Source organism: Pavona decussata, unplaced genomic scaffold (assembly GCF_977016875.1).
Source record: "Pavona decussata unplaced genomic scaffold, jaPavDecu1.1 SCAFFOLD_190, whole genome shotgun sequence".
NCBI lineage: Eukaryota > Metazoa > Cnidaria > Anthozoa > Scleractinia > Agariciidae > Pavona > Pavona decussata.
In genome coordinates, this window is record NW_028145599.1 from 1,090,138 (window position 1) to 1,106,524 (window position 16,387).

Genomic DNA, 16,387 nt, shown 5'->3' on the forward strand with positions numbered 1-16,387 from the left:
TCTGGTCTATCAAGAGCAGAGAACTTTTTTTGCATCCGCTATTACAGGCTGTCTGCGTCACAGCAAGTGCTATTTGATTTTATCAGAAACAAATAGAGAAAATCTGGTAGCAATTTGGAGATTTCTCGAAATTGTATTTTTAGACGCTTATCATACCCTAAAGACTTTGTTAAGTTAATTGATTCCACAAAAATAAACATTTTTTCTAAACATTACTGACAATATCATACTTACATAAGAACTACATTAAAGATACTCTCTACATTGCATTACAATACGAAAATAAACATGGCTTACTGTGTCAGTAATTATAATCGTTGCATTCGTTAATAATACATACTGAATGCTTCTGTTGCTTGGGAGATAGAGTACATTAAAGAGGCTCGCGGCAGTTTTTCTTGATGTGGGGTGGAAGTTTTCAAATTGCAATCTCACATAGAAGACCAACTTCGATCTTCTTCATACTACATCATCATTTCAACATAAGATCAAAGTTTAATTTCGTTGGTTTCCAAGCAACAGCTGTTACCATAGCAACGGCAACGAAAAGTCTCATTTTAAACATTGTCGATTATCTCGAAATCTAGCCAGACACTTTATAATGAAACTTAAGGGATTTAAGCTAATTAATCTAGACAATGTGCAGGCAAAATTAGAAAAAAATCTGTAAGAGCGTTTTCAAGTAAATAATGAATCAATTTTTACGGGTGAAATTCTTTATTCCAGCATTTTTCAACAATATCTCATGCAAAATGAAACTTCACACTTTCCCTTTTCTGTTGAAAGGTCTTTCATCATAGCAAAACATTCTAAATGTATATTGAGCTTCATGGGTGGCTCTGATCTTAATATATTTATGTTTGAAAACAGTTAAAATATAGTGCAGATCAGTGAAAAAGTTCCTACTTTGCATAAATCGAGATATCAAAGGAATTCCTTAACAGTTTTGTTTGTTAAATTGGAAGCAGTTACAATAAGAATTCTTTTTTTATGTCGGCGTAAGTTTTAGGCTCAAGAACCGTACTTGGTGTGAGAAAAGGAGCCTGAATCTTGGACAAGTTTCAGTCGCTATTCGCTTTCTTCGAACGAGAGTTTTCTTTTCTTTTCTTTGTCCAGGTCAATTTCACTTCTATTCACGTGCTTTGAATATTTATGTACTGTGTCCACCCATGCGTGTAAAATTTAAATGTTAAAATCAAGTATCTTATAACAACCTTCTGAGCTTGATTCCGGATACCCCATCCTCTTATTCTAATTTCTGGCTGATGTGTTACAATTTAAAATTAATATTTTTTGCACTATAGCTGACTACTACAATGGCCTTGTTAATTTCTTGTTGAAATATTTCAAAGGTAACATTAATTGATTACAAGTGAAGTAACACAGTTGTTAAAACTCTTCTGTTCGTAGTAACTGTTGGCTTAGATTTGTTGTTATTGATTGTGCAAATTTCTTTGGCAGTAAAAGGATTGCAAGGATTGCTCTCTCCCCTCCACTCTCCTTCAATTTCCTTAAGTCTTCATATTCCAGGCCTGCTTGTGCCATTTTTTTTCTTCATTGAATCTGTTATAGTAAAAACCCGCGTGTAAGGACCTAGAAAATTAAGAACCTCCTGGCAGAAATTTGCTACTTTAATACCCCAAAATATAAGAACCTGTTTAGCCAAAAAAATTCCAACAGGTTCTTATATGCGGGGTTAAACTATTTTATTTACAATATTTTACCAAAAAGGTTTTCTTTAGAGATCAAAAACTTGCACAGTGAAACTAAAAATGCACAATGTATGTTAAATGTGAATTGTTGTTATAAAACAATTCGGCTACAATTAAAAGAATGTATCATTTGCATGTAATCTTGGTCTTGGTTTAAGTGTTCCATGCCTGTATCATCTTACAGCTCATTTTTATATAAACCAGTACAGAAGACACAAAGCGGTTTCTTGTTGCAAGTTTAGATCTGGCATTTTCTGATATTTGAAATATCAAGATGACGAGTTGGTTCCCCTTTCTTTAGACTTGTTACCAGTTTCTCCATGGGAACATATGTTGTGGTTCAATGTTCAAATCAGTTTGATTTTTTGAAACTGCTTTATTTTTTTCAAACTGGTGTTATTTTTTTCAAACTGGTTTGTTCTTGATTATAAGCATTTATTCTATAAAATACTGTAACAGTTTATAACGAAGAACAAACCATGTATTATACTACAGTATTTTCTACTCCTTAAAAATTAAGAACCTAATTAAGAGCCTACTTAGCCTAAAATGCCAGTAAGTACCCCAAAATATAAGAACCTGTTTTGCCAAACTCTAAAAAAGTAGGTTCTTACACACGGGTTTTTACTGTATCGGCAGTCTGTCAATAGTTGTTTTCATAACGGGAATTCTTTCAGATCGTTGTATTCATCTTGTCATACACAGCAAATAATGCCATGGGAGTCTGCCTTGCTTTTGTCCATTCTGATTTTCATAAATGCGGGACAATGCTTCTGTGTCTTCTGCTGCATCATGAGCCTCAAACTTGTCTTCAAACAGGTGTTCCTATACCACACCAAGAGACTTTGATGAACATGAAGATAACACTCCTTGAGCTTTTTTTACTTCCTCGGCAATGATTTTCAAGGAATCTACAAACAAGAGCTTTATTTCACCAAATGTTTCCATCAAACTGTGCCTTTCTAAGGACTTGAACAAGACAGGAAAATCAAAGCTAAAACTGTTGTGAGCAACCAGAGCAACGCGTCTACCTACTGGCCCTCTCTATGCTGTTTAGAGTAGTCAATAAAGCTTTTTAAGCCACTTTGTTGTTCCACAGCGGGCAAGTTTTTCCTTCCTTTTGCAAAACTTTCTGGCCATCTTTGTACTGGACTAAAAATTTCGTGTACTTTACTTGCTGCTTCTTTAATCTTTCTAGTTTCCGGAAGTAGGTATTTGTTAAAGGATGACTAATACTGCAAAGATTTACACGACAATTGAATTATTTCTGCTGATCTTTCAAGTCCAGTTGTTTCCAGGTCAACAATAACAAAAGATACCCTCCTGACTGGCTCGCCTCAGACAACCTGTTCCGATCGGATGGAATGTCAATTCCATGTAAACCCGTTGCAAGTTTACGTACGTAACTGTTAAACTGTTCTTCTGTGATTGTTTCGTTCAGAAGAGTGAGTGTCTCCTTGGTGACCTCTACCACGTCTTGACTTGATGTCAGTCCCAGCCCAGATTGGTATGTTACTCTTTCACGTCTTTCTTGTGATGACGTTTTCTGATGTTTTGTCTTCTTTTGTTGATTTCGTCTCTTCTTAAAAGTGCGAGTTGATTTTCTAGCTCTGTCCCTCCTGCTCTTGTTATCCAATTTGTCAATATGGTTCGCTGTGACCAAGAAGCTGACCAGATTTAACTCCTCACATACATCTGTTAGATAACAGGATCCATCATTAAATTGCGCTACTCCTGCAGCGGTTCTGAAGTCTACACTTTTAGAGCCTCCGTAATGCCACATTTTTGGAGTTTTAGATCCAATCACACCGTTCAGACCTTCATTACCTTGGGTAGATCCAACATGAATAAGTTTAGAGATGACGTCATGTCAAAGAAAAGGCCTGATTGCGTCTTCAATAGCAGATCTCAGGTCTTCTCCTTGTAGGTTGCACCCGCCAGGTAGATCGGAGTGCTTCAAGTTTTCCGGATCATCATTGAATTTACACCACTTAGTTCCTCGACATCCACCATGGTCTCCAAAGGCATGAGGTGCTATCAGTTGGAGGCTATTCTTTATTTCAGTCGAGTCATTTGCATGCTGCTTTATAGCGTATCGAAAACATTTCTGGACATATGTAATAACAGTGGAATTCAACCCTTTCACTGTTCCGTTCACGCTGTACAAACACGAACCTTAGGTGCGCTTTGCATGATTGACATCAATCCACTTCACCATTTCATACTCTACTAAAGCTTTCAATCGGCTCTCAGTGGTGCTGTACTCATTACCCACATAGGTAGATAAGCACATTCCTTGTAGGGGCGCCTTGTTAAATAGTTGAACCACCACACTAGACTCCATAGACTTTGAAAAACCTGTGTGGTTTCTTCTGCAGTCGTGCGCTTTAGGGGATCTTTGCCAGCTTTCGGCATTCTTACAGATGCAGCAATCCTGGTTTCTTATGCCATACAAAATTACCTTCTTGGTATTTAAACCAATGATGGAACCCATTCCCGATGATGAGTCAAAGGACTTGCCCCTCTTGCGCCAGGACATATCATATGAAACTGCGATATCAACTTCCTCACTCTTAACTGCCTCCCCATTGTCCTTCCTTGTGACCTCCTAAACCTCTTGGGCATATCTATGGCAGGTTCTCTTTGCAACACTCTCCACTACGGTGGCTTAGAAGGGCCATTGAAATTACCTGTTCTTTTTTGCTAAGTGTCGACACTTATAACTGTCAATCAACACTTATAACTGTCTATAGACACTTATAACGGTATATCGACACCTGTAACTGTCGATCAACAATGTCGATGGACAGTTACGTTGATCGACAGTTAAAAGACAACTGTGCATCACTACTGCGCACTTCGTGCTTCAAGATGGCGGACATGGAGGAGGTTAAGTATTCATGCTCGGTAATTTCGACTTTCCTAATCGATTTTCCTTATTAGATTTTCTATCAATAGCTAAATGTTAAAAATAATAATCAGATTACAGAATTTCTCCGAAGGACCACAATCGAGGGTTTTTTTAGCGGCTGTATGCTTAAGTTATTATGCAGTGCACTCAGCCGGACGAAAACTGCGTCAAACCCTCGACATAGTCCAGTGGTGTAGACTTTCTGCGACACAGGCGAGCTTGAAGACCCTTGAATTAGCTCACCATGCGGTCTCATTGTTTTTTTGTTTTTTTTGTTTTTTCAGGTATACGTTGCTGTCTTATTTTGTTTTCATTAAATTCGCTTGTTTCAAGATGGCTTACACTTGTGTAAAGCTGTTGGATGCTTTAAGCATCTTAACAAGCGAAGTGCACTGTGTGTACCCTCCCTTCTTATCCCAGAGTGGAACAATCATGGATCGTGATTCTCTAATAGGAAGGTATTTTAGTATGGGCATAAATTATATGGAAATCCTTGCCTTTCTCGTCATGTACCATGGAATCTGCCTCAGTATGAGACAGTTAAGTAGGATACTACGCGATGAGGCCTTTCACGGAGAAAACAGCAAAGCTCTGTAAGTGGAATAATCAATGCCATCGAAAATGGATTACAAGCGGCAGCTTATTAGGCTATCGGCTAATGCACCAGCGAATTTGCTGTTACTACGGTCTCGTTGTTGACAGGGAGACAGTACGAGTTGTGTTACAAGCGTTGGATCCCGAAGGAGTGGCAACACGTTCACACAACCGTTTAATACGACGCAAATATAATGGTAATGGCCCAAACTTTCTCTGGCACATCGATGCCTATAATAAACTTAAGCCCTTTGGGTTTTGTATTCACGTGGCTATTGACGGTTACAGTTGTCGGATCATGTGGCTTGAAGTAGATCGTTCCAATAACAACCCATGCACCACAGCAAAATACGTCTTAAAGACTGTTTATTGCATAGGAGGAACTCCGTGAATCGTGAGAGGGGACTGCGGTACGGAGAACTGTTACGTTGCAGCTATTCAGTGTTTCTTTAGAGAGGGACACGGTGATGTGTTTGCAGGGGACGAGTTTCATGTATGGGTGTTCTGTTGCTAATCAACAAATCGAAGCCTTGTGGAGCACTTTGAGGAAGATGAATACAGACTATATATTATTTTAAGGATTTGAGAGAGAATGGATTATGTAGCGATGACGATATTTTGCATGTACATTGTCTCAAGTTCTGCTTTATGCCTTTGATATGAGAAGAGCTACATCGTGTTGCTGAGTTATGGAATTTACATAGGATACGTCCTCAGTCTTCAAACTGCGATTCCCCTTGTGGCAGACCAGATATCTTATATTTTTGCCAGAATTGAATAGCAGAGTCAGTTACATTCATGTAGCTTGGTTGCTTTTTAATTGATAGAGACTTGTTCTCACAGTGAACAAAAACTCAATATTCGTGTGTGGTCACGTAGCTAATGACGTCATCGCACAAATTTGGATATGAAAGTAGTTTTATGGTAGGTGTTATTACATTGTGGAGTAACACCCTTTCGGACCTCAATTTAACATTTAAAATTTTCAAGTTGCAAAAGATTTTGGGAAGGTTCTGATTACGTTATTCCTACTAATTCTCGCAGGACTTAATTTTCGCGATGTAAAAAATCCCATAAAAAACCCATTAAAAATTATAGTGAAAATTAGCTAAATTTTGTTCCTTTTAACATGATTTTTCTGCAAAATCACGAAATTTAAGTGCCACGAAATATGCCTCTTCCATTTGGTCCCATTAAAATTAGTAAGAATGAGGTATTATCAGGGCTTATATAATTGAAGGGCTTCGTGCAAAAAGGGCGTAAGTGACGATTTAGCCTTTAGATTTGAAATTTCTCCAGAAACGGTCAAGACAAATGACTGAAATGCCTTTTTTCCGGCCACATTCCTTGACAGTCACTTCTCCCTCCCCTTCCCCCCCTCCCTTTCCCCCTATGCAATGTTGACTTGGGACTTGTGCCGATTGCTAGGAAACTGTTTGTGACTCCAAAATTGATACGAAATTTATAGTGTTGTTTTCTGGGGTCACAAACATTTTCCTGGCAATCAGTCAGCACAACTAAAATTGAAAAAAGAAAAGTAACGGTTTTGATGAACATTCTATGTGTGAAGGCGGCCATAGTCGACAATATTAATGCCAAAAATATTTCTGGAATAATGGTTGCAACTGAGCGATTTTCCGCCGTTCTCTGAATGAAATTCTTTGAAAACTCTGTGACTGATTGCCATTGAGAGTTATTGGTTGCAAAAAAATCCAAAAATAATTTCAGCATTCTCGGTTTATCAATCACGCTGTAAACGCACAATAACAGGAACTTTAACCAATTTATTATTTTAAAATAACTCGACAGAAACGCTTCTACAAATTTCACTGTAGAGCAATGGATAAAAAGGAAGGAAAAGAAACATTAGTCTACAGTGTTCTATTGAGACCTACCTCAAACAAAAACAATTTGTTAAAAAGATGGGAGTAAACACGTACTGATGTTATGAATGTAAAGAAGTAAAGCAGTCTGCTCCAACATGGTAAAGTACTTTGTTGAAACACGGCAAATTACTCTGTTCTAACACGGCAAAGTACATTGTTCTAACACGGCAAAGCACTTTGTTCTAACACTTTAAAATAATTTTTTCTTACACTGTAAAGTACATTGTTCCTACAAAAAAAAGTACTCTGTTCCTGTCTAAATGGAAGACCTGATTACTTTACTGAAGCTTAGCAATTTTTAAGATCAGCAGATATTGTTCTTCCACTTCCCTTTAGCCAAGACGTTTGAGAATTCTGTACGAAGTTCCATGTAGTTTTGATATGTGGAGGGCAATTCTACAACGGAGCCACATGTGTGCACCATTGGTCTTCTCCCAAGGCCATCCAGCTGGGAAAACTCGACGTGAATTGCAGCAGCACATAAAACATCAGCGCCTGTAACAAACATCAGGAAAGACTTGAGTTGCGTGAGGTCCATGCCTCTAACGAACCGTTTCAGGTAATCCAATGCAGAGCGCTCGCCATCACTGCAGGGATTCGCCTGTATCATTCGAAGGACCTTTCTCGGGGTAGGCTCCAAAGCTTTGCCATGGTCATGCACTTTCTTGGCTGTTGACAAATCAGATCCCGTCAGATACTTTAACAGCAATGCTCTCCAACAAACTGCATTATACTGTGTTTTTTTGATGAGCTCCTTGTGTGCTAACTCTAAAATCAGTTCCTTAACGTTTCCTTGCCGAACACGTTTTCTGCAGCCATAACGACAGCTATAACGACCTAATAGATCAATTAGCTCCCTGTAATCAGAGCCATCTTTACCTTCACTACCTTTCAATGCCTCGCGTACGACGTCTTCATCATCCTGGGCAAGGTAACAGTTAAATGAATGTAGCAACGTTTCTTCACATACTTTCTTCTCTCCGAACATTACAGTGATAGTAAAAGTTGGGCTGAGCATTACATGAAAATATCCCAAGTCCAAATATTCTTTGGCGATGATTTGTCCCACGGCTGTCCATTCGTCACGTGGAAAATCATGTCTTAAGGCGGGTACCTGTTCTCTTTCCCCAAGAGTACATGAAATGTAGAATTCCTGCCAAAAACATGCAAGGATATCACGATAGACTCCTTTCGCATCTTCCTCCATCTCATCATTTCTGCATGCATCGACCACAATGACGTTTATGTCGCAGTTCATGATTTCTTTGTTGCTGAATGCTTGTATTAGGTCTTGCGAAACAAGTTGACCCCTTATTCTCAAAGTTCCGGTGAAAAATAGAAACAGTGTTAATCAGTTGTAACAAGAGCCTTGGTTGTTACATTCTTATAAATGTCATTTAGGTTGATTGTTTTGCCCCGTGTCTAGTAAATAAGTGAAACCAAAATTCAGCTATGGGTTTATTCAATGACTGTACTTTACTGTTTACAGTGATGGTGCAAAATTGAAACGTTTTGTTTAAGGGTACTTAAGGTGGCCGAATACAGTTTTTTGGTCTGCAGGTGTTAGAAGACTTTATTTGGAAACTATGTACTACTGGACGCCCAAAATTGGTATGGTGTAAGACTAACTAAGAAGGAATGTATTTTCGTACGTCTTGTTGAGCTTAGTACCGTTTCCATGGCAACACAGAGAAATATTAAACATCCATAAATAATAGGTTTCCTTTATTTTTAGAAAATGTACTCATTAGATTTTTTCCACTTTTTTGTATTTAGAAAAACTCACAAAACACTGACACAGTTGCACTACTTTCATGTAATTTTAACAGAGAGAACTCCTGTAAATATCGATTTTGCATTTTAATGTTTTGTGAAGTTATCCTCTTTTAGATTGAAGTGTCTCTTTGTAGGCGAGTTAGGCTTTTAGGGAACTATTCTCATGCCAAATGTCACGAAATTCTAATGAGCGGTTCCTTAGAAAACAGTTCATTTCCACGAAAACAACCAGTCACAATTTTTTGGTCTAATGCGCATGCGTGGCCTTAATTGGGTTTTGTGGCAAAGATGAAAGCATGTATAATGTCTTAGAGAATGAATTTTTTGTTTTGCTCGGAAAGAAAAGAAAAAGTGTCCAGAAATTAGAAACTTAGTTATTTAAGATCAAAACTTAACTTCATTATCCAATTCATGTGAAATTGAGGGATCACTGTATCGACCGCCTTATTAACGTACCACAACCCTAGTGCGCGCTTAATGCTTAATAGCATCACTAACAGAGTCTGCAAAGCGCGCACAAAAACTGTGTTCGGCCACCTTAACATAATCAAAATAAACACATTAATAAATCCATATACGGTGGGAACTAGAAAATTTGGATTTATTTGGACTATCTGTTAGTGGAGGGGAATTTACCATAGAGTCCAAGGAATCCACGCAACTGTTTCTACTAATTAAATTCTAACACTCTCGGATAAGTGGGCAATGCAATTTACGGGTATTAAAGTTTCAGCGAAATGAAAAAAAAAAAAAGAACCAACCTCTCCTCTGAATCTAGTCTGCCGGTATTTGTCTCAATTACGTCACTGTTTGGCACCAAATGTGGTTCAGAAAGCCCACTGCCAACATGAGATGATGATGGGTGCTGAACAGATATACGAGAAGCACTACTGTAATCTTCCAAAGGTTCTTGTCTTGGAGAAGAAGCTGTACCCTCTGTTTTATCCTGACTCTCTTCCTCCTTGTAAAATCAAAAAGAAATAATTTTATCCACAAATTACTATAATTTAGCATTTGCTGGAATTCTCGGACCGCTGGAGATGTATCCAAAGCAAGTCACAGGTTACAAGGTTAAGGTTTATTCTCCCCACAATTACAAGGTTCTTTTCGATCAAAGGTTCGATCTCTAGAAGTGTAAAAATCACTCAGGCAGAACTACAATATGATTTTAAGTGATTACATCATTTCAACTGTCAATCACGGATCTTACTGCACAATCGATAACACAAGGTGCCCAGTCCCCGACAAGCAGTCGAAAAATAGCTCTGAGAGTGTCCAAGTTGGGAATAATGCAGTTATCACTTTCCCCAATTGGGATTTAATTTTCCATGATGTATATCTATTTGGTATGTACCTGTTGTCCGCTTAAAATGCTGGCAAGATGGGGCTGCCGAAAGTAGCGCCCTTTGTCTGCAGGGGATGCATGCATGCTTTGTCCTCTTCCAGTGTCATCTTCGTCGCTCTGCAAAATTATGTTTGCATAAATTAATGAAAGGTTGGGACGATTGCAAAAAAGAGCCAATGTGCCTATCAAGGCTAATTTTTATGAAGAAAAACAAATGAGACATGTATTTTTACCTTTAACACGAATCATTTGAAACAACAAAAATGTATCAATTCTATGTTAGTATCAATCTTCTTGCTGGAAAAATGCTGCAAAATAAAACGTTTTGTAACTTTTTTCCTGCACACTTTGGTAACTTACGAATTAAACTAAAAAATGAACATTGTTCACTTTTGCACTCAGCTCTTTAATGATCCCTGTTTGAAGAAATATTTTAAGGAAAGTAACAAAAAATAACACCAGTGACCAAAGCCATTAGTCAGCTTACAAGCAGCCATGGGTTGCAATTAAACTTTGCTGCAGTTTTAATTAGTAAAATAGTCCTGCTATTCATTGTAACTAAATTGAAGCAAGAAAAGTTCTAATAATGGGTGGGAGACTGGAAATCAACAGTCAACGATAAACTAGAATAAAAAAATATACTTGTAATGGATAACATGGGTGGCTGTAGACAATAGGTGGAGGAAATATTTGACATACATGAACTTTGCTGTGGAAAAGATTCAGATGTAACTTAATAAAGTACCTTATCTGCTCTTGAGAGGCTGGTATAATGGCTGGTAATGACCTTATCTTTGCAGGACAAACCTTGGTTTTTTTAATCGATGCAAACAATTCCTCTTCACTTGTGTCACTGAAATTTACACATTGAAATGTAAGGGCAGGTAACCTAACTGTAACTATTAACTGACCGTTGAACACCTCAAAGCCAGTCTTACATGAACACATACTACATGTACTACATGCACATAGTACATTGTTTTTTAAACATCATTATTTTTTAAGTGCCAGTGTTGTAATTATTGTACGTTATTCTTTTAGAAGGCACAGGTTGGCTGGCTGAGTTGGGAGAGAACTGATGAATTGCCAAAATTTAAAAGTATTTGTTTCTTTCATGATTGTCTTACTGCTTAATGAATTGAGGCATGCAAAGACATTAGTGGCTTACATGTAAATTAAGTTTTCATTATTCCATGCTTTTGTTTACAATGTGATTAATGCAGAAGATCTGCAAATAAGCTCACACAAAAAAACTCCCGAAGTTCATTTGTGCCAAAATATTTTGTAAAGGCCATTTCACAAGAACCACAGGTACGTTGTACAATGAAATAGAAAAGATCAGCCAAAAAAATCTAAATGATTTAGATCTAATTCAACTTACTGAGTTTCCATATTGCTGAGAATTTGTAGCTGTTACAAGTTCCTTGAAATCAACCTCGCATGTTGGGCACTTTATTGCATTGTCACTAGCTGTCTGTGAAATGTGTCACAAATAAGGAAAGACAAAATGAAGGTGTCCTCAAATAACACCAACTAATGCTTTCCTAGATGAATGTCAAAGTTATGTACATGTATGTTTTTCACTTTTTTTCCATGCCTTAAAATGGTTCAATGCATTTCAAATTTACAGAGGTGTAGCACGCACACAGGGTTTGCTGACTCATCATCCCAATCTATATCCATTAGGCAAATTGCACACTGATGGGGCAAAAGTTATTTCAGGTGAGTGACATAAAGTTAGATATATGTATTGTAACACTGTAGAAGGGTATATTAAGTACTGATATTGCTTCCAACTTACATGTCACATGAGGGCAAATACATGCATACCTTTTTTTGGTTGCTTTTGGTACATGTACAGTGTACATTGTTTTTTTTAACTGTTTTGGAAGATAGAATTTAAACTGTCATGTGATACAGTGTACAATCAAATTCAAGTGGCTGTGAATAAAAAAAGTCAATAAAGGGACTACCTAGGGAGGCAGGAAGTTATCCACATGATAATCATTTAAGCATATCTATACATGGCGTAAAAATGCTATTATGATGGTTGGGATGATGACAATGCCCTAAATAAGAATGCTGATGACTACACTCTTTAGACTACATGCAGTTTGAAGAGACAGGCCAGGTACATATGGACCGAGCTGTTGGGACCACTTAAAAATAAAATAAGATGTAACACTTTGAAATGCCAAGAGCTACTTAAATCAAAGAAAACTATTACAGCTAATAAAGCCTAGGGGCTCTCACTAACTTTTTAAGTTGGTTTCACTTAGCTAACTTTTTCGTATACTGGGAAGTGAAGAAATGAACAGGAAAATTTTGGTTGCTAGTGTTGTCCATGTTTTGTTTTAACATCAAAGTGGCGGTGGCTAAAACACAAAATAGCCAGCAAAAATAGACCTTTTCAGCCATGTTATTCCTTTTTGTTCATGCCAAGCTGCCCGCCAAGTCTTGTCAGCATGTACAAAATACAAAAGAATTCTGATTGAGCAGCTCTTGCGATACATGTTGGTGATCATAAAACATGTCTGTTTCAATAACGTTCGCCGCCTTGTTAAACTTAAACGTAACTTCACGCACAGCTCTTTCACTGTCAAAGTGTAAACAGATAATGGACTGATCGTCATTTAAAATGAACCTACAGTCCCGATCTGCTCCAGCCACAACTTTTGGCATGTCACAGTGCTTCTTGTTCCACCAATATTGTACTCCCTCACTGCGTTCGTTAGTACTTTCGTCTTCTGGCATAGACCTGATTTTCCTTCTTAGATTGTTAAAAATTGTTCGGACTGACTCTGGACTCTTCCTACGTTTTTGCCACTTCTTCACAACGTGTCCTAAAACTTCACAAACTGCTCGGGTTATGATGTTTGATGTTAAGGAACCCTTTGAATCCCCGGCGGCATGCAATATATTTTATTTCCTTCAGCGTGTGCTAATACATCCTCGCAAAACACAAAACTCCCAATGTGTATCTCATAATGGCATATCACCCTGTTTGAGAAAATTAAGTGCCAATACCATCACAATTTTGGTAAGTTAAACAATATGGTCACCATTGTGAAATGTTAATTACCAAGTTCGAACAGAAGAATAAACTCCAGATGGTTCCATTTATGGTGCATAGCAAGACAGCACTGTTGCCATGTTATTTTATGCCGCCTTAACATCAGCTCTCCATGGGAATGATCTGTTACGATGACAATCGTTGCTGGTTTTTCTTTGGCCCATAATCTGATATCCTGCTCGCAATAAGCTGGTAATGTGAACATCAAAATACAAAAGGTTTATAATGAACATGACAACACTACAAGTGCATAAAAAATGCTGCCGATCTCAACAAAACAATAACTTGAAACGACCAACTTAAAGGTTTTCCAGAGAATGTGAAAACTGGCCTGTGTGCAGATGTCTCCTGTATTTCCTTTGTTGCACTCAGAAAAGGAAAACAAAGAAAATAGGCCAGGGAAGAGGCAAATTTTCAGCTTTTTCTTTTGTTCAGCTTCAGTCAACTTTTATTCACTAAAAACCAACTCGTAAGTTACGAGTTGGAAAATCGCAAGCCAATTCATAAATATAAAAAAAATTAATAAAACAAAAGTCAATTCATATTCTCAAGAGACGTTTCTTGCTGTCATGCCAGGCATGGTTAGCTGGTACAGAACTGCACTTTGCTGGAAGGAGGTGTGTGTGGTTTGTTGCATGCCAAAGGTTTCCTGTGGATTTCCCCTGTTGGACACATTTTAGTACTCGTGCCTAGTTTTGACCGGAGTTTGTCATGACATTCCAGGGACATGGTTCGATTAAGGGCAAAAATGGCGCCTGATTTGAAATGAACTTTGTTTTCAACGAAGGCCTGTGTCTCAAATAATGAACTTCTCTGAAAACTAGCTGCACAGGAAGGACCGCACATCATCGTTCTTGACATATGGCGAGGAAGATAATCGAGTGCTTAAGTTTCAAGCGAGGTTTTCGAAGTGCTCTCCTCAAATGACGGGTCAAATTTCATTCAAATTCGACCTCAAGTTTGCAACCTTTCAAGTAACATTATTATTAATACGGTAATGCACATGGACCAGCTGCTGAGAGATAAACCGCTCAAAACGGCGTTTGGAAGCACTGAGAAACCTTGAAAACATGGCCAAACACATTGGGAAAGCTTTTTCAGACTTTATTATATTATAATTTGTGTGGGTTGTTGTGGGAATATTGTCTAATTTTCGATTTAATTTTAACGCCATACAAACTCTTATATCACGCTTGCATGGTGATCTATGTCATATCACGCTTTGGTGACCTGTGGCAACACCAAGGCTATGCCAATTGACAAACTATTAGAGTGTCATGCAACAAGCTGTGGAAGTAGACACTATTTTCATTTGAGTTGTTTGGGGCTGAAAAGAATGCCAAACAATTCTTAAACAACTTGGCAGTGCGAGGCTTGCAGAAAGAAACAAAAACAAAGTTCAAAGTCTGCTAAACCTACCACTTCTACTTCTTCTGCTACTTGTTCGTCCCCAGTGCCTACAGCTCCTATTTTGTCAAGTGATTCCTGCAGTGGCAGTGAGGATGAAGTTTACATAACTAAGGAAACTGCAGGCTCTGTTGACAAATTTAGAGCCCTAGCAAAGTTACAAGATTCAGACTATGATGTTCTCAATGACCCGTCTGGGTTGCTTACTTGTGACATTGTTCAAGCAGCACTGGGTCTGTATTAGTAATTTAGGCTGTTTGCCTGGAAGGGTACACCTTTATGATAGTTTGTTTCATGACGTCATAAATCCAGAGATAGAGGATCAAACAAATGACTTGCTAGGTGGAAGTTTGGTTTCACTTGACTTTGTTCCTGTTCAATAGCAGACCAATAATAGTGATTGTGGTGTTTTTCAATTGCTTTTGCAGTTTCTCTAGCTTTTGGAACAGATCCTAAACATATAACCAGTATGGACCCGGGCCCTCTCCACACTTTCAACAAACATTTTGCATCTACTTCAAGCCGCATGAATATTTCCTGGCATTCGGAGAGCCATTGTTCTTCAGTTTCGTACACGCTATCATCTTCAATAAGCTTGGTATAATCCTCGTGTTTAACCACTAAGTTTTCATGCACTCCCTATAGCTTAAGGTTACCCTATACCTTCAGAGGTGTCTCGCGTCCAAGTGATGTAGCGCGTCCGGTTTAAACTGTAGATACCTTCACCCTTATATCAAATTAAAGCTTATAGAGCTGGCTATCAAACTAAACCAAGAATTTTGAAATAAAATGAATTGCCGAATTTTTCGCGCTGTTTTCTCGAATCAATTTTTTCACTTAAAGTAGCCACGTCAAAGAGCTAAAACTCAAAGGAAATTTGTTTGCCTTCAAATTTGGACAGTAGCTAGCTTAAAGGGGAAGTATCACGAGAATTTGACGTCATTTGAAAACCCCAAACGTTTGCCTGTCAACAGAAACAAGAAAATAATTGTTTAGTTTTGTTATAAATTATCACCCCAGTGAAACCAAACTGTCGATTAGTGCCTTTATTCAGAGACAGAGTAGGCCGGTATGGATTGAAACCTCAAGTTCTCGCATTTTTGTTTCCAAAATGCGCCAGAATAGTTCAAGAGATGTTCCTTTTAAGAATTGAGTTGATTTCTTTTTCCTCTCGTTGTTCTAGAATTATTTTGTAGCTACGTTAAAGTCGTTTTTCACCATTTTTAAGAAAAGAGGTCAAAAACACCATGACACTTCCCCTTTAACATTCAAACAACAAACACGTGTCTACAAATTTTTTCATTCAAAATATTTTTTCTCCGAGAGCGATTTTTTTCATCCTATTTCGGAAATGTTCTATAACTTTTCATTGCGACTGAATATGGCAAAACACAGACACGTTTTTTTAGCACTTTGGGTCCGGAAACTAAGGAGCAAATTAAACTAGCGAAAAACAAAACTCGCTTTGACTTGTAGCTTTAAAGGTGATTCGGACGCTCGCATTTAGAGGTCATGAAAAATTGGACAATTCATTTTATTTCAAAACTCTTGGTATAGTTTGATAGACAGCTCTATAAGCTTTAATTTTATAGAGGGGTTTAGGTAGCTACATTTTAAACTGGATGCACTACATCACTTGGATGCGAGACACCTCTGAAGGTATAGGGTAACCCTAATTAAGAC

At 37.9% G+C, this 16,387-nt stretch overlaps 1 pseudogene; it reads left to right on the forward strand.

The window, feature by feature from the left end:
* The first annotated feature begins 4,625 nt into the window (after nt 1–4,625).
* On the forward strand, nt 4,626–6,012 carry LOC146462242 (uncharacterized; annotated as a pseudogene).
* The last annotated feature ends 10,375 nt before the right edge of the window (nt 6,013–16,387 follow it).